This window comes from Acartia tonsa, chromosome 11 (assembly GCF_053477335.1).
Source record: "Acartia tonsa isolate MP-2025a chromosome 11, ASM5347733v1, whole genome shotgun sequence".
Taxonomy (NCBI): domain Eukaryota; kingdom Metazoa; phylum Arthropoda; class Copepoda; order Calanoida; family Acartiidae; genus Acartia; species Acartia tonsa.
In genome coordinates, this window is record NC_137270.1 from 32,469,689 (window position 1) to 32,489,719 (window position 20,031).

Below are 20,031 nucleotides of genomic sequence, written 5' to 3' on the forward strand. Positions count from 1 at the left end.
ATTTAGAAACTGGTGCCAAGAAAGAAATATGCAAAGGGGCGAAGGTTAATTCCTTTTTACAGGAATATGACACAATTTTTTCACACTGAACTACTGAAAATACATTTCTGTAAAAAAATGATTTTTTTTATTTGGATGTCTGATACAATTTATTCCTGATAAATATAATTATGTTATACCTCAGGAGTGTAAGGATAGGACATTACATTATAAACTAATATTCTCCAAACTGCTCTTAATGGATAAAACTGTTGGGTTAGATCTGGGAAAAATTATTTTAGTTCCCTTTCTACATTTTAGGTTCAAAAGGCAGAAACTTGTCTTTGATATTTTGAAGAAGATTAAATTATGATCCATAGTCCTATCCCTGTAACCCTGATTATTTGCACTGTATTTGAATATTGTTTACACAAGTTAAAACATTCCTTTTGCTAAATATGTTCCAGCCGGATGGATTAAGAAAGAATGTCCTGAAACATCCCTTCTTTGGAGAGTGGACCTACCCTTAGCCTCCACCTACCATTTAATTTAGCTTGTTGAAAAAAAATTTTTTTTTTAGGCAAGGGAGCTCCTTAATTTACTTATGGTATTACACAGATATGCAAAAAAGGCTTTGAAAAGTAAAAAATGGATGGAGGTTTTGAGTAGCATTTTGGGTTATTTTTTCTGTCTCATCCTGGCTGGCTTTGTAGAAATGTATAAAAAATCACAAACAGACATTTAACAGCTTTTATCTTCTTCACTTAACTTTCGGCTTGTTCACAGCATAAAAACACACAAACAGACTGGCGGCTACATACATACAGGCAGACAGCTGCAAACAGACAGGCAAACAGGCATACTCAGTTTATCGGGCTTCCTGAAATATAATATAGTGTTAGAAATGAAAGGATTTTTGTTAAGTCGAGTGGCTATAGTTTCCCACAAAATATGGTTTAAGTTAAGTTCTTTAACAACTTCTAGATGCTTTGCCACTAGCCTTTAGGGAAAAGCGGGAAAGGATTGAAAATAAGCTTAAAACCACCCAAAGCTTTCCTGAAAAGTAGAACAAATTAGGATCAGTATCCTTAGCTTCAGACAAAAAAAAACCTTACTACTTTATATCTTAGGATTGCACTCTGTTATATACTATTCACTATATATAAAATATTTCATTTAAATCATATATCATATCACAAGTGTAGAAACATTTTTTCATGTTCCCAATTGATTGATTAATTCTAATATAACAGACGTAGAATCTATTTTGGGAAAAATGTGCTGAACGTTTTACCAAATGGGTCCAGTTGTAAGCAAAATGGTCATCTTTCAAATAAGCTTAATACTAGTTCTTAAAGAAGAGAAATATTCATTTGATAAATATTCCACTCTTTCCAAAGTTGTATACTTTTTTATTAGACTAAACTTTATATAGTGCCAGGGTTTAAATTTAGATCATTTTATACAGACATCGCAGACAAAGACCAAATTGCTGCAAAATTGTGTCAAAAAATGATCCATATGACGTCATAAAATGAGTGAGATGAGAGGAGAAGTGGGAAAGAAAACCCCTAAAAAAGAGATGGATAATTCCTCATTTTTTTGACACAATTTTGCAGCAGTTTGGTCTTTGTCACATCGCGACTTAAGCAAGGTATTAAAAATTAACAAGTCCACACAAAGTCCGCACTATAATAAATAAAAGATGAATAAACATGAGTTTATTTTGTATTTCTACAAATTTTATTGTGTTTGCGTAACCTTCTCGAGTTAAATGTATGTGCGATGTTCATGGATAAAATAATATGTCAATTTTGTCCAATAAATGGGCGGTTTCCCTCAAGGTGCCTGGTCGAGCACAATTTTTTGTTTATTTAGGTTAGATTTTATTGGGTGCTTGGCAGCCTTTCAGGTAAAAGGCTTGTAGGGTTATGGATACTGCAGTTGTTAGGCAAATGATCCCCCCCCCCCCCCCCCTATTCTATAATTTAAAGACAAAAGGGAGGGGGGTTTCAGTGCTCGATAGCCACTTAGAGGGAAAGCAACAATAATATTCAAGTAAACATCTAAAAGTAGTTGTGGGAAATGGGACCAAACTTTTGAAGAAACGCATATTTTTTCGGGTTATAGTTTCCGATATAGTTTCCGATATATTTTTTATTTTGAATTGAAGGAGGAAATTTTTTGTATACCACCAAAATAACTTTTATCCCTCTCCTACGGTCCCTGCATTGGGATGTGAGAATTTTGACACCCCAAGAAGATATAAACATGATCGTTAAAGTAAAGTAAAGGATCTTTGTCTGTGTGTGTGTATCGAAGGATATCGCTATTTGGTTCTCCTTTATAGTGTAGCTTCTCATGGAAATGTTTATGACTATTTTTAGAAAAGGTACAACCACTCATCCAAGAGGTATCGTCAATATATTAAAGTGCCGCTTGTGGCGTCACTGTATGACTTACTGGACTTCCCTTCGAGCGAGGCCTTTTATAGATATATTTAATGTTTAGCAATGCAAGGAGAGGGGCGGGCATCTAGAGTGATTTTAAACAATGTTTTTCTAAAATTGAAAAATATTAGCATGAAATACATACTTTTTCAATTATCCCTGGGAATGTAAGAGTTTACACGGGTCCACCCACACCCAAGAATCAAATTTTTAAGGAGTATAAAGCTTTACATTTTGCATTAAAATGAAAATAAATTATTATAAGTTATAAAGGTATTTTTTTCAGGGTAGGAAGGGGAACTGGAATGCTTATTACATTAGTCCCCAAAGTTTTATAATAAAGTTTTCTTATCGTTGGCTCAACAACTTTGGAGACTTATAGAATTTTGGTTCATTAAGTTTTCATTAACATTTCAACCACTAATTGTAATTTTAAAGGATAATATTTGTGTATAATCTTTGAGGATGTACATCAATTTATCGGCCATTGTCTTTAGATCCCCAATTTATTTTGTTACGATGCCTTCTTATTATACGTTAAACTTTAGTAGAACAGAAATAAAATTAGGGATCTTAAGGGATAAGACAATAACCAATGCAATGTATTCATGTCCATCCCCAATGCTGATACACTTAATTACCTCTGCTGTAGATTGAAATTAAAGTATAGACACTACTGATTTGGAAACAACTAATAAATTAAATTTTCTAGTATAACTAAAATATACTAAACCAAATATAACAAAATTCCTAAATCGCGCAACCTTATATGAAATAGTAAATAATACAAAAACATGAAGATAATTGTTATTAGCTTCGACCCTTTAACTTTGGAAGTTGAAATCTATACTATACTGGTACCAAGCGTTTTATAAATACTTTTTCTTATTCATTGGCTTTGAAATTTGGACACTTAAAATTAATCAAATTTTGATAAGTCAATTCAAACTAGCAGTGCCCAAACTTTTCAACCAATAATTTAAATTATTGATAAGGAGTAATTTTGTTAATCATACATGTTAATTTATCTATAGATAAATGTTCAGTTATAAAGATGCTACGTTCAAATATAAATTTGAATGTACTATGAATGGTATAAAGACTTATTTGTATTTTCAATTTGTTTGCTTACATATTTGTTTTTGGTTACATACTTCAAGATACAAGGTTGACAACATCAATAAATAGCAAAGCTTATACTTTTGACTCTTGTTCGTTATTGCTCTTATTATATTACATGATAGTAACAAAATGTCTGTCTGTAGTTTAAGATCTCGCTAACTGCTATACCGTCATGGTTCTCTTTTGCATTGAAGCTTCTTAAAAACTCAGGGGAGGTTTCTGGGAGTATACCTCATCCTTTCCAAGAAAAATACCCCCTTAACCCTCTAGAAATCTTTCTTTTATTTTTTCTCTTTAAAACTAACACGGAAATTGGAGGGTCGAGTTATCTAACTCCTCCCTCCCCCAAGGCGTAACTGATAGAAATTTTTAGAAGCATGTTTTGTTACAAGCTTATAGCTAGAAGTTAAAACTATCATTTTTTTGGTTCGACGTCTAAAATAAACAGTTGGGACACTTTGTATTGAAAATCTTTTCTCGTATTCATTTGAATCCGGTGGATAGGAACCGGTTCTCATGAATACAAAAAAACTATGTCTAGCATCGTATTATATCCAGTTTTCTACGAATATAGAAATGTACAATCATAAGATTAAAACTAGTTTTTTTAGCCGGTGACTTCGTCACCTCGGGGCTAAAAAAACTAGTTTTAATCTCATAATTGTACATTCTATATCCGCGGAAAGCCGTTTATAATACGATGCGAGAAATAACTATTCTCGTTTAAAACGAAAAGCAAATAAGTCAGTTTTTTGTTTTGAATGAAGTTGCTCAAGGTGATATTTATTCAAGCGGTGCCCCCACACTTCCGCATATCATCACGTTCACAAAGTGGTTCATATTCGCAAAAGACACTATAGCAAATCTACAAAAAAAAAAGAGCGGAGTGTTCAGTCTTAAATGGTGAAGGAAAGAAAAAATAAGGATAGAAATGTGCTGTTTTAATAAAAATATGTGATTCTGATAATTTGTCAATGAGGGATTAAAGCCACACCTATCTTAACATATTGAAATAGGATTATTAGGTACAAAATAGTCAAGAGACAATGGGTATAAAAAAAAACTTAAGAGCTCTTAAAAGGACAAATATGTACATAAATTTTTGCAGCAATAACAAGCGACATAAACCAACAATATCTAGTTAATAAATTATTTAAATATTAAGTTCTTATATAAAAGTAACAGGATGGTTATATGTTATTTTGAACCATAAGATCTAGCTAACATGAACCATAAGATCTAGCTATATGGTTCTCCTTTCAGTGAAGCTTCTTATAGGTTCAAGGAGGGTCATAACTATTTTAGTGGAGGGTACCTTTAACCTCCCAATAAAAATAGCCCAAAAAGAAGTTAAGGGTCATATTATCCCCCCACCTATTTTAATTTGAATCATTGTTCTTATTTTAATAGCAGAAATAGTTAAATACTTAACAGAGATCCTAAGGGAAAAAACAATGGTCGTTAAATCTATTTTAACAACAAATTACAGGCTAAATTTATTGGTGAAAAGTTTTGACAATGAAAGTTTTTAACACTCAATTAATGTTTAATAAAAGTCCCCAAAGTTTTTGACCCAACAAATGAAAAAAAATTGTTCCTAAAACTTTGGGTGTCAGTATAATTTACGTCCCAATGTCCCTACCCTCCCTGATAATTACAGACAGAAAAAGTCTTGATATATTTTCCCTTTCCCCTGAGCAATAGTGAATTATTGCTACAATTAAAATTAGTGGAATTAATTAATAAATAATTATTCTCAAGTAAACCTCTTGCCAGTTGTAATTAATAAAATTATCACACAGGCGCAGCAATGTCCATAAAAACCCTGCTCCAAAAAAAACAAGAAAAACAACAGAAAATTGAATTTTTTGTTTTACACTGATTAAAACCAGGGGAGGGGGGCTGGGGAGCGAAATTGGACTGTAAATTATAATGGTACCCAAACGTATTATTATTAAGCTCTTTAATAGATTTGGTACTTTTTAAAAGCTTTATTGGTTGGTTCGAACTAGCATTGTCTAAAGATTTCAACAGACAGTTAACAGAAGGGGTAAATTTGTTCATAATCATTGGTAATGTACACCAATATATCGTTCATTGTACAGTACAGTAATGTATCACGTATTTAGTTTAATTATATAACAGCTTTGCTTCTCCAATGTAGCAATGTTAACCATGAGTAATTTGTAATCATTAATATCTACATTAATTTTATGCCTATTATTTGAAAGGTGTATTTAGAGATGAGGGAATGTATTCAGTAAACTAATACTGTGTAGATAAAGTATTCTAGTAGTAATGCATAATAATGATGTGAGGAGTTGTTAGGTTCTAGTCTAAACCACATAGCGTTATACTAGAGACGTTAAAAATGGCATTTACTGCTACTTTGTCTGACGTTTGACACAAATAGTCAGAGTAAGGGGAATGCCTTTGTCATGCACAGTTCCAGATAAATCTCATGAATCAAAGAGTTGGTTGTTTGCTGGATGTTACTAACCTAATATGTACGGGTGATAGAGCAATTAGAATGAACATTGCCCTGAGGTCCTGAGGTCGATTAGTGGTCAAAGTCAAAATTGGACCTCGAATGTTGATCACAGGAAAACGTCGAAAATATCAGTCTAATTGGCATTTCATGCCGACCTATCATAAGACGAATCCTCTAACAGCTCAAAATATGATCTGGTGGTTATGGACGTCCAAATTTTTCATTTTAAGGGGGGTAAAAATGAGTGACTAAGGTTTAAGGGGGGTAATCTAACATCTATTTTCTAACATTTTTTGGGAATAAATTCAGGCGTTTCAAGGCTTGAGGGTGGTAAACAACCCATTATAACCAAACTTGAACGTCTATGCTCGTGGTATTTCCCGACCTTTATAGGCTAATCCCCTAGTTGCTACGGGCGTTTCACTACAATTAGGAATATCAAAATATAGTCCTTAACTAATATCTAAATGATGCTTAACAAATTTGTAAGTCACTTAATGTTCAGAAATAAACATTAATAACTGACATATTGTTCCTCTAACAATGCTAAACTTAGAAACGTAGTGTTGACATACATGGTTTTGTCGATAATTTGGCTTTCTGTAAAAGATTATTATTGACATTATTCCGATTAGAGAGAAAAAGTTATTTCCTATTTTATAAAGTTTTATTTTTTGACTGAAGCTTGAGATATCGAAAGTTCCAGGTCTGAATTGGTTATACTTTTCAGAAAAGCTTTACAAATGTCTTGGGGTGGTTTTAGGCTATTTCATTGCCTAGAAGTGAAGCAACTAGTAAATACTAAAGAAAGGAATAATTTTTAAAAAGTCATTAATAATATTATAGTATAAATATATAAAAAAAATACATACGTTTTATAAAAGTTTTCGTTTTCTTAACTTATTTTCCCAAGAGATGGGACGTACAGACTTACTAAGATATAAAGTAGCTACGATCCTACTAATCCTAATCTAATTTCCCATACTCTAAAAAGAATAATCAGTAAATAACGGGCCCAGCCAATACATGATATATTTCTTATCATTATAATAGAAGCGTAGCAATTCTATAAAAAAATATGTCTGTACGTCAGGCTGTGATATATGATATATTTCAAATAATTATAGAAGGAGCGTAGTAACTCCATAACTAGAATTTGTTTATTTCATATCATTATTATAGGATCGCAGCAACTTTATAATCAGAATTTGTCCATACGTCCGTTTAAAAAAGGATATGTTCGTACATCTATCAGTGTATATTGATCAATATAAAAAATCACATAATATATAAAAATCTTTATTTTTTCTAAATAATGATCCTAACTTACAGGCTGGTTTTCTTGGTTTTTCTTGCTATGGATATTGTTGTCCTTGTTTACTAAAGAAGTTTTTATTTATAAGAAAAGTAATCACTTTTTAATTTATTTCAACGTCTGGTGTCTTAGTAGGTGTTTCTGTGTGTGTGTGTGAGTGAGTGAGTGTGTGTGTGTGTGTGAGTGTGTAAAGGTGTAGATGTGTGTGTGTTATTAAACAATAGATAGATGAATCAGAGTGTAACGTAATCTATATCATTCAATTAAATCACAAATAAAGGGATAATAAAACAAAAATAATTATATAGTAGCCGCGCTAATAAAATTTATTTATTTTGATGGACAATTATATCCATTTAAAGCTCGGTAACAGTTTGCATTTAAAAAGCAATTTATATATTACAAAAAGTTATCAAAAATAACATCATGTCTTCTCGTTCTATGAATCACCATTGCATAAATAAATTCATTAGTCCACCAAGGAATGTTCCCCCCCTTGAGCAATGATACCCCCCCCCCTTATTTTGAAATAAAATTAAATTAAGACGGGGGAGGGGGATGTTTATTACTTTAGGTCTGGTTCGGGAAGTCTTTTAAGCCCTGCAGGGTTATGGCACCACCTGGCGGGGGGGGGGGGGAGGTGGGGCCTAACCGGCAACTTGAGGGAAAGGAACAACGTTGCCCAAAGTTTTATATTAACGTTTCTTATTCGTTGGCTTTTAACAACTTTGGAGACTTTTATTGAATTTTGATTGGTGGATTCATTAAGATGTCCAATCGTATAAACGACTAATTGTAATTTTTGTAATCATTAATTTATTGGCCGTTGTCTTATCCCTTTATACCCCTGCAATTAAAGCACAATATGGCTCTTTAAATATTTCAAGATCAGACAACAGTAGCAGTAGTAGTAATAGTAGTGGCGTGTATTTATTTCCGCGCATTTTTCAAAATATCAAATAAGCAGAACCATAAATTATTTCCTTAGTACTTTTGTATGACTATCTTTATAAATACTAGCGGCTACGCCTATACAGACCTCTATGGTGGAGAGTTGAGTTGACCCTACCAGGGGCGTCCAAGCTTTTTTTTTTTGGGGGGGGGGGGGGTAATTCGTTTTTAGGGGGGGTAAAATGGGCTTGGGGGGGGTAATTTAAATTTTATTAAATTTATAGTATTAAAAATGCGCGCGAAGCGCGCAAAAATTTTTTTTTACTAGAGATTTTTTATTTTGGGGGGGTATTTACCCCCCCAAAATTGTTTGGGGGGGGGGGGTAAAATGAAAAAAATTTTGGGGGCACCCCCACAATCGTTTTGGGGGGGGGTAATCGCCCCATTACCCCCCCCTTTGGACGTCTATGGACCCTACCCCACTTTCAATTTTAGATTTAAAAAGAAAAGGTAAAAAAAAAGTTTGGTGTGCGAGGGGGGGGGGGGGTGGTCGTTATTTTCTGGGAGCGATTTTTCTTGGTACGGTGATGGTACCCTCTCACAAAATAATTTTAAATCTTCCCAGGACCTACACTGAGAAGGAAACTGTAGAAAATAATCATATCGGTTCAGCGGTTAGCGAGATCTTCTGGTACAAACAATCAGACAGACAAACTCGGAGACTTGAAAATTAGGATTTCTTTAAATAAATTTGCTATTTTGGTGAATATGTGAACGCTATATCAATATGATAATATAATATGCGCAAGTGAATGCACACCTATAATAGTAAGTAGTAGTAGTAGTCAGGGATATAAAGGGAAAAGACTATGGCTGATAAATTGATGTACATCCCCAATGATAATAGACCTACTGTAGATTAAAATGAATGGTTGAAACGTTTGGAAACTCAACTGAATTATCGAACCAATTAAAATTAGAATGCCAACGAATAAGAAAACGTTATTATAAAATTTTGGGGACTCATGTAAAAACAGTCCAATGTCCCCTCCTTCCCTGAGCAGTAGTTGTATAATAGGACCGTGTCATTTAATTATACTTTGTTGTTGGATAATATTTGTAGCAAAGCTTCTCATTGACAACTCTGTTTTGGCCATGGGTCTTATGTCTAAGCTTATTGGCGGAAAAATTTGAACCAATCATGAAGATTTCATAAAATTATTTAAAGTTTTTGAGCCAACAAATTTTAAGTACCAATGTCTCTTCCCTTCCTGAGTTTGAACCAACTAATCAAGATTTTATAAAAATACCCAAAGTATTAGTTATCAAATGTGACAGTAAATTATAAAAACTTTGGGGACCAGTATAATTTACAGTCCAATGTTCCCTCTCTCCTTAAACAAACCAATCATGATTTCGTTAAAGTACCCAAAGGTTTAAAGCTAACGATTGGTGGCCAGTATAATTTTCAGTCCAATGACCTATATATTACATGACATTTTTTTAAAGGATAGTTGAACGTACAGATTGGATATAACATAATTATAGAGTAATTTTAATACTAATAAGGATGACAACATCCATAAAAGCGAAGCACTAAAACGGTAGGACAAACGGACATTAACACTTGTATAGTGTCAAAACTAAATAATCATATTATAAATGTATAAGAGTCAAAGCAAAATTGTAAGTAAATTTGTTGAAAAACTGCTTGATACAGGATAATGTTTATGGACATACTTACATTTTTAGGACTTGATTATAGAGCTGCTTCGCTTATTACATCATACTTTGTTGTCCCAGGAATCAATTTACCAAAAATCAGATCAATCCAATGATTAGATCACATAAAAATTTGTTGATAAAAAAAGTAAAAAAATCAACATGTTTAAAATGGACGTACGGACATTTTGGTAATGATTATACAGTTGCTACGCTTTCTAAATCGTACCTAACTACTACAGGAATCCCCAGGCAAAGTTTGAAATCGATAGGACAATTCCAACATGCCTAAATTAACGAAAAAAGCTATCCATTACGGACGTACGAACGTACGGACGGACCGACCCTAATTATAGAAAAGCTTTGCTTTTAAAAATGTAAATGATGAAATTATAATTTTTCCCCACACTGGGATATTGCTCTGCTTCGCTGACCCTTGATTAACAACATAGCTAATTAGAAGGATAGGACTATGAAAGAAAAATATATTTTTCTCTTTATTATTTAGATTGTTAGATTCTCCTTATAAGTTGCCTCTAAATAATTTAAGAAGAAACATATGCAGATTAATTTATTGATGACCAATGCTACCTACATCCCTGGACTAATTAACTCATAATTTATGTTCTATTTTTAACAGAGTAGCTACTCTTTAACAAGGGCAGTCTGTGCGTCCATTTGACTGATAGCAGACATTAGAATATCTCTAAGAATACAGTTTGTATGCATTTAAATACTTACATTTTTGGTTTAAATCATATATTGATATCTTGATATTGCTGCGCTATCTGTGAACATACTTGTCCTTGCTTTAATGATTCATATGATAATTATAATATTATAGCCGTAGTAACATAAATAAGTCATTCATTTCAAAATAATCCTATAACATAAAGTTGCAAAAAAACCCACTAAAATAACTCTTGGTAGGTCTCTATGGGACTAGGGGCTAAACCGTCAATAATAATCAATAGACCCAGAAAAAGTGAAAATAATCCACAGCTTTTTCTCCCCAATATTGAACTTGGACCAAACTCTTTCAATTTTATTTTTAAAAGATTTTCTTTATGGGAGGTTTTTTTTCAGGGGTGGGGTGTTATTTCCTTAGAGAGTGAAAGTTCCCTTCCTCCCTAAACAATTAAAAACCTTCCAAGGACCTATCTTTACTGTAAGCCATATTGGTTTAATGTGTAGGGAGACTTAAGCCACAAACAGATACACATCAAGTTACTTTTATATAAGGATTTCAAAAGTTGGAAAAATTAGATATAAGTGTACTGTACACAATCAGACTTTATATTGCGTGTCATAAATTTTGAGTAAATTAAAATAACAAGAATACTTTTTAGGATGGAGGTATAGTATATTACAATCATACCCAAAGTTTTCAGCAAAGTTATCTTTTTCTACTTTTCTTGAATTTTTATTAATTGGTTCCAAATAATAGTGTAGAATTCTATTTATCAATATTGGAGATGTATATAAATTCATCATCCATTGTCTTATCCCTTAAGATCCCTGACTTTTTAGAGAACAATACCCCGTACAAACAAATATTCGTGTGAATATAGTTTTATTTTGAAGATTTGCTACTCTCAAATTAAAAACAAGAATAACAGAAAAAAGCTCGTCAAATCGATTAATTATATGTTCGACTATTTAAAAGTAACAGGATTCGTGTATGTCTATGAGTACCAATATGGTTCTCCTTTACATTGTAGCTTTTCATAGGTCCTAGGAGAAAGTTTATAACTATTTTGGAGGAGGGCATCACCACCTTCACGAGAGAAATCGACCATAAAAAAAATATTCCCAAAAAATGACAAAGACCAAATTGTGTCAAAAATGATCCATGTGACGTCAAAAAAATGAGGGAAATGAGAGGAGAAGTAGAAAAGAAAACCCCTAAAAAAGAGATGGATAATCCCTCATTTTTATGACGTCACATTGATAATTTTTGATACAATTTGGTCTTTGTCCCCTCCAAATATTTGAAAACTTATTCTTTTAAAGACTTCCTGGACACCCCCCTTAAGTGCCACTAGAGGCTGCTAGCCTGAAATTGTTAAAAAATCTTGAAATGTATTAATACCTATAAAACCCGGCGTCTATATCCGTGAATTGAATTTAAAATGTATAATTTGCTTCGGATTTTAACACTTTGTGGTTTTTATAGAAGGAATTTTAGGGATACGGCAATAGACGATAATTTAATCTTTTTCCTATTTAAAATCTATTCTTTGTCCAACTATGTCCATAAAAATCGCAGCAATAACAAGCTATCAATAATTTGAACAAAGGGAGAACAGTAAAGTATAGTCAAGAATATTTAGGAAGTCTGGTAAAGTTTTTACTTGTAAAGAAAATAAATAGAAGTCAGAATAATTACATTGTTTTGATAACAAATTTGTAAGAATTGTGAAGTATTAGATATTTCATAAAATTATAGATTTTATAATTTTGGACATCAATCAATAAATATACAATTTTTTTCAAGTAAGGAAATATAGTAATGGAAAAGCATAAATAGAAAAAAATATCAGGGGGTGGAGGCTAGAGCCTGATCTAATAGATTATCCTAGATTGTCTATCTTTACTTACCACTAACCCTTTAATTGCATGACCTTTGCATCCATTAAATGTAAAGAACGTACCTGAAAAAAAAATAATCTTAATATGCGTACTTATTTTGATAAAAAGTAAACAAGTAAGTTAATATCCATGAGTTGCTACGTAAATCTCGTATCCAAACCTGCACGGATTAAATCTACACCCCTTTTTACTCCTGCTTTTAATAAGTTAACAAAGACAAAATTTAAATCATTGTCTATTGTCCTATCTATGTAGACACCAAATTTTTCAGACTAACTTTTTTTGGTTTAAGTTAAATTTGCTATAATTTCCATGTAAGGTGTTTATATCCTATATTAAAGTACACCTACATATACACGGTTATACCCTGTAAAACTTAGAACCATTTGATTGACATTCAATTTTTATGCATAAAATAAATCTTCTACTAAAGAATTAATTATTACTTAGATCGTACACCAGATTAACATATTCTCTTATAAAGTGACTTGGAGCTGGCTAAAATATCCATAACCCACCCCCTTTGACACTCCCCCTCTACTGGATGAACGAACTGACCAATAAGTTATGTCCATGTTAGCAACCTAAATTGACTAACCCAAGACTTAAATTTACCATAAAATAGTCTTTAAAAACCTGAAACTTATGTAAAGCTTCCTTAAAAGGAGAAATCAATCGGTTCTGTGGTTTAATAGCGGACAGATAAATTATAAATCTTACTACTTTGTAAAATAGGATAATGATTGTTTTGTTATATTGATATGATAACAGCAACAATTTGCGACAGGTTACCCAGAAGTTACAAAAACAATTGTAATATTTATAATTTAGTAAAAAATTCTAAAGAATTTTCCAGGATAAGACAATTAGATAAGGAATATTAAAATAAAAAATAAAACTGTTGTTAATTTTATAATTTATTTTAATATTCGTGGAAAATTGTCTGTAATACGATACTATATTGGAATTTCAGTATGGCTAAGAACCGTTTTTAATCCAGCGGATATTAATCGGTTTCAAAGCCATACTGGAAAATTCTTTCTTTCTTTGTAGATGTTAGAAATAGGATCCAAAATAAATTTATCCGTCATTGTCCTCTCCCTCCCTGCGAATTTTATTGCGAAACAGGAAATGAAGTAAACCCTTTTAGTTATTCTATTGTATTCAAATTTAATTATTTGTAAAATTATACAACAATATTTGCAGTCAAGTTATCGAATGGATTTATGTAAACTTGATAAGCAAATACAAATTTAAAATTCTTTTTTGAAAAATCTAAATTATTTTTGTTCTATGTTACAAAACGCACACGATCCCTTAACAATAATTTACTTTGTGACAAAAAAACTGTTTATTTTGTAATTTGCACTTTTTTTACTGACATTCAACAGTGACATTCTTGACAAAAATAGCTGGTAATATTAATTTAATAAAAATGGAAACACCCTTTTTATTTAAAACATAGCAAACACCTTCTTGTGATATTTATATATCATTATGAAAATACTTGTTGAAACGCAGCTTTTCTATTTTTAGTGTATGTACAAGGTAATGGATTTCTTTGATCATGGTGTGGTTTTATATCTATTTAGTCAATAAAGAATGATTTAATTAAATTAAATATTGTTGTGCAAACCGTCGGTAGCATTTAGTTCAATTGCCCCCCTACCCCCTACTCCTAACCCTTTTTTGGGCACCCCTTCTACAGTTAATTGTATGAGAGTGAAGGGATGGGGGTTGGTATGCCCAAAATAAAGCCACCTCCCCCCCTAGACAAAGTACTTTGCACGCCACTAATTAAATTATCCTTTAAATTTGAATTTTTAAATGGAAGGATTAAGCAATAGGCATGATTTTAAAAACAGACGAAGCCCAATCTGCACCACTTCAGTACCACTTTTGATTCCTGTGACGTCATAAAAATGAAGGATTCTCATTCTCTTTCTTAGGGGTTTTCTTTCCCACTTCTCCTCTCCCTCATTTTTATGACGTCACAGGAATAATACTGTGTAATATATCCAAAAATTTTAGTTTGTATTTTGCGCAACTTTACAATTAATAAATCAGCTTTCAAATAAATCATTATTGTTCTCAATTGCAAATGTCAGACTTGTTATGTTCTACTTTTATAGATGTTATCATCCTTGTTCATTGCAATAATAAGATACTATTCATACCATCATTTCAATTAAACAAGAATGATATAATCCAAAGTAAAACAGTCATTAATGTTGACTAGGAAAATTATGTGCATAAGAAGCGAAGCAATATCGAGATAACCATATCTTTAAGAAAATGCCGTGTTTTCACACAAATTACCGGTTAAGCGCTGATTACCCAATACTGCAGGGTTATAGAGTATCCAATAACATAATTTAATCTTACCTAACCTAAATAAAGAACACAGTAATAGTGTCTGACTGATTATGACGTAACAAAAAAAATTAGCCAATGAGAGGCCGTTATTGACCAATGGTAAAATTTATAGTGGCCTCTCATTGGCTATTTTTTTTTGTTACGTCATAATCAGCCAGACACTATTACTGTGTTCCTAAATAAACAAACAAAAAACTACAACCCTCCCTTTAATTTAAAAAAAAGAAGGGGGGGGGGGGGGTACTGACAAGTTGGGGCTAGAAAGTTGTTACCCATGTTGTAGCCTTAAACAGACATACAGACACATTTATTAAGTAACCGCGCTCTAAAGCTACCAAAAAGAATGTTTGCTCCAGCCTAAAACCTTTTCTGTCAAGTAGTATAAAACCCTAAAGCTAACCGCAAATTGCAGACTTCTCATACTTTAAACAAAAACAATACTTGTGAAAGTAGCGCAGCGATAATAATCAAATAAATATTTCTGTATATGACATTAGTCCCTTAAGTCTTCTAATAACTTTCTATAATTCGTTAACTTAACAACCTTGGGGACCTTTATTGAATTTTGATTGTTTTGTTCATTTAGTTAAGTGTCTAAAAGTTTTAACCCCCAATTGTAATCTACATAAGGGGTAATTTTGTGTATCATCACTGGGGGTGTACTTCAATTTTTCGGCCATTGCCAGAGCACTTTGGTTGATTAATTTATGTATAGCAAATTTCTATAATGTTAACAAATTACCAATGCCCAAAAATAAATTACTTAAAGCCAATAACAGTTTTATGATTAACGGTATAAGAATTGACACATATATCTGAGGGAAACATGGATGAGAGGGATAATGGATGTATATTAAATTTACCCCATTCTGCATTTTGTATCCTTATTGGAGGGGGGGGGGGGGCTATTGTAGATTACAATTAGTGGTTGATACGTTTGAATACTCAATAATTTAATGATTCAACCAATTAAAATTCAATTGAGTCGCCAAACAATGAATAAGAAAATGTTAAATTATAAAACTTTGCATAATAAACAGCCCAATGTCCCCTCTCTTTCTCTGAAAATACCACACATCATAATTTAGAGAATGATCAATCTATCAATCATTGTCCTATTCCTTAATACATGGGATTTTTGATTATTTACATATATTCGACCTCTAGACCCGTGTCACTCTCTATTTTTCTTCTATAGAGGTTTCAATTTAATAAGACGTTTCCATCTTGCCGCTAATATTCGTAATCAAATAGCACATTATAGAAATATTAGTCAAAATGTCATTATTAGGACAGCGATACATGGTCAATTCATGGTTACTTAGTCGGTCATAACGTCGATATAAATATAAATCATATAGCCTTTCTTCGATAACACGTCAGTCATTGCTACTCATCTTGATGTGTTAACCATTGAAATTTTGTTGATGTAATTAAATCAGCTATAGGGGTTTTATTTCGACACTTTATGTTTGATAATCTGGGGTTAACCATAGATCTCGAGGGATATGACAATAGACGATACATGATGTACATACAGCCCTAATTACGATAGACATAATTACCCCGCTGTTGGAAATTGAAAATAATAGTTAAAAGTTTGTACAACATAATCGAATTCAAATAAAAGTCCCCAAAGTTTTTTAAACCAACGAATGGGAAAACCTGTTTATAAAAACTTTGAGGATCAGTATAGTTTACAGTTTAAAATGTACCCTCCCTCCCTGTAGGCTAGCAGGGAGGGGGGGAACAATAAAGGATTTAATTGATTTAGATTTTTCTTTCAATATTTACTAGCTACAATTACAGAAAAGTTAACTGGGGGGGAGGGGAATTTTTCACGGCTATGGCCCTAACTAAATATCCCTGAGAGGTTAAATAGTGGGTAGACCAAAGGAAATAGTGAGTATAGTTTTTTTTCATGGAGGAAGGGGACATTGGATTTTTTCTTACACGGGTACCCAAAGTTTAATAACTATGTTATCTTATTCGATGGTTCACATCTTTTATTACTTTTAAGGATTTTTTTGTTCTAATGTTTAAATAATCAATAATTGTAATCTACAGGAGGGATAGTTTTGTTCATCATCATTCTGGATTTATATCAATTTATCGTTCATTGTCTTATCCCATAAGGTCCCTGTGTTTTTCAAACAGCAAAGAATAACTAATGAGTGTCCTAAGTAACTAACCACTAAGGCTCTACTTTACAGTGAAGCTTTTATTTAGATCTGGCGAAGGTTTTCTAACTATTTTGGGGAGTTTAAATAAACCCCCAAAAGCCGCTATCTAAGTTAATTTTTGTGGCCTTTTAGTGCTTTATAGATGTCCTTAGGATAGTTTAATGGTATTTCCACTTCTCCCCCCCTCATCCCCTAGAGTCTAGGGGCTTATCCAATATTATCTCTAGAAAGATCTAATCATAATTTTATTATAAAAATAAATTCCCATAGTAGTTATTTATAGGTTTTACTGAAGCTTACCTCTAAAAGCAGTATTTACTTACAGGGGGGTTAAAAGATCTTCTAATGGGATTTTATTAGTGGGGGGGGGGGGGGGGTTATTTTTATTTTATTGGCCATTCAGAATTTATTAACAAAATAAAATTATATTTGAAATATCAATAAATGATGTCTTTAAGATGTGTAAGAATATAGAAGATGCAATGCTAATTTATTCAGTTATTGTATATAACTTAAATGGATAAATTATATGCGTGGAAAATTTCGTCAATTCAGGTTGCTAACATGTAACTTATTCATTGGTCATATCGTTCATCAAGTAAGAGGGGAGGGGATGGGGTAAAAGGGAGAGGATGGAGGGTATCGTTAATTTAGCCCGCTGCGAGTTTCACTTTAATAGGAAATATCTAAATCTGGTATAACATCCAATTTATCCATTTAAACTAATGTTAGTTTATGTAAATGGCTGGGGGCTGGGTTGGTTATATTTATTACTTATAAATGGATATATTATTACTTGGATCTTACACCAGATTTTCATGTTCTCTGATAAAGTGAAACTGGCTGCTGGCCAAATTAACAATACCCTCCATCCACATAATTCACCCCCTTCCCTCCTACTGGATGAGTGAACTGGCCAATAAATGAGTTCCACGTTAAAAACCTAAATTTACGACAATTTTTTTCTCCTATCACAATATCCATATATATTCTATATCCATTTATTACTTATACTTACAATTTAAATACGTTTGCTTAAGACCTTATCAAAAGGAACAAAACTCTATAAGCCAATCAATCCTGTCTAAATTTTAGCTTTGCTAAACTATATCAGGAAGGAAGGGGATATTGTTTGATACACTAGTCTCCAAACTTTTATGATAACGTTTTCTTACTTGTTTGCTTAAAAACTTTGGGATTTTTATTGAATTTTGATTAGTTATTTCAATAAGTTGAGTGTCAAAACGTTTCAACCAATAATTGTAACCTTTAGATGAGATAATTTTGTGTATTAAAATTGGGGATATACATCAATTTATCGGCAATTTTCTTATCTCTTTAGATCCCTGAAACTTTATGCTTATAGGTGCTTTTACGTACATTATGTGTTTTTATGCCTTTTCAAAAATATCCTAATGATTTGAAATAACCCCGACACCTTTTAACCGCTTACTTTTTTTTTTAAATTTGATAAATAGAAACAATTATATAGAAATGTCTTTTGTAGCTCGTTCGTATAAGGAATCTTCAAACTAAATTTCAACTGTCTATCTAAAATAGAAACCGAGAAAATCATGTTTCCTATTAAATGCTTTGGACAGACAGACATTTCTAATTATTGAGTACCTTTACTACTGAAAAGGGGTCCATTTTTAACATAAAAAATATGCCAGTTTTTGGTGTTTAAGAGTCTGAATAGTTTTGGTGTAGCTACATATTATTAGAGGCGGTATCAAGTATGATATACAAATTATACAATGTACGCTGAACCTATTTTTGCCAATGATGTGCATTATTACACAGCCAAACGTCTTTAAAAGAACCAAATCTTTAATTACACGACCTTTGTCAGTAAGTTTAAACTGTCTACGTTATTGATTTGAACCTGATTTTGGCCAACACATTCCTCCTAATCTAACAATTATTGCCGAAAATTAAACATTGCGCTAAAATAAAACATTAAATCTGCTAATTGGAAAGCAATTTATGCCTTTATTTGATACAGCTTCATTAGTCATTAATTTTTCCTGCATTGTCTTATCCCTTCAGGTTCCTGATTTATAGCTTTTAGGTTGACATTATACATTGAAAATGCTAAAAATATTTTGATACTCTGACATGGAAAAGTCTCTAATGTTCAAGAAAGGCTTTTTTTGTCTTATCGTCATGATCCCCTAGTTGTGCTACTAATGATGCCAGATATAATAGTTTCTTTGCACGAAATCGGTAGTAGGTCAGCACACGCAAAACAGCCAATTTTTGGGACGCAAAATAGCGATAGAAATTCTATATTTTTAAGAATGAGAAGGCTTGATAAAATTGTATAAGAATAGATGTATGATCAAGGCAACTACCTGACCCAAGTGGCGGAGACCCTTTTCGTCTGCTAGCAAATTGCTTTTTGGTCTTTTGAAGGTTCGCCGTTAGCTGATTTCAAAGAACCAGTACAATATCAGGACAGGGTCCCCGCCCTGTGTGTAAAGTTACATATAGCAAATACCCTCTCTATTATTTTCTTTAATATCGCCCTACTTGCCAAGCAAGAACAAGAAGCAACCCCATAGCGAAGGATTCTAGACAAACATCCCCATGATTGAATAACCTTTGCCTCGAAGTCATTTACAATGAGCTTTGTTTTATGTACTTTTCATATGTGTTATTTCTAAGAGGCAGAAAAATATGAGGCAAAAGTGTTTGGGTTTAGATTCAAACAGTAATAAAGATTATTTTCTACTGCTTTGAAAGTATTAAACATTAAATTACCATAGTGATAAAATTAGGTATAGTCCCCCCAAAAAACTATGGAATTGCTGGTTAAAGCGAAGTTGTTTAACATTTGGAGTATAGTCGGTACTTGCTTACATGTGGTAGACTGGAGCACCGAAACCCCCCCCCCCCCCGCTTATTTTT

At 32.5% G+C, this 20,031-nt stretch overlaps 1 protein-coding gene across 2 annotated transcripts in view; it reads right to left on the reverse strand.

The window, feature by feature from the left end:
- Positions 1 to 272: 272 nt before the first annotated feature.
- LOC145331748 (uncharacterized) overlaps positions 273 to 20,031 on the reverse strand; it is a 72,244-nt gene continuing 52,485 nt past the window's right edge. The window contains exon 3 of one of the 2 annotated variants that reach the window (XM_080176580.1): positions 273 to 859. The gene's annotated coding sequence lies outside the window, so the exon portion shown is untranslated. The remainder of the gene's footprint in view (positions 860 to 20,031) is intronic. The other variant, XM_080176581.1, reaches the window with a different exon arrangement.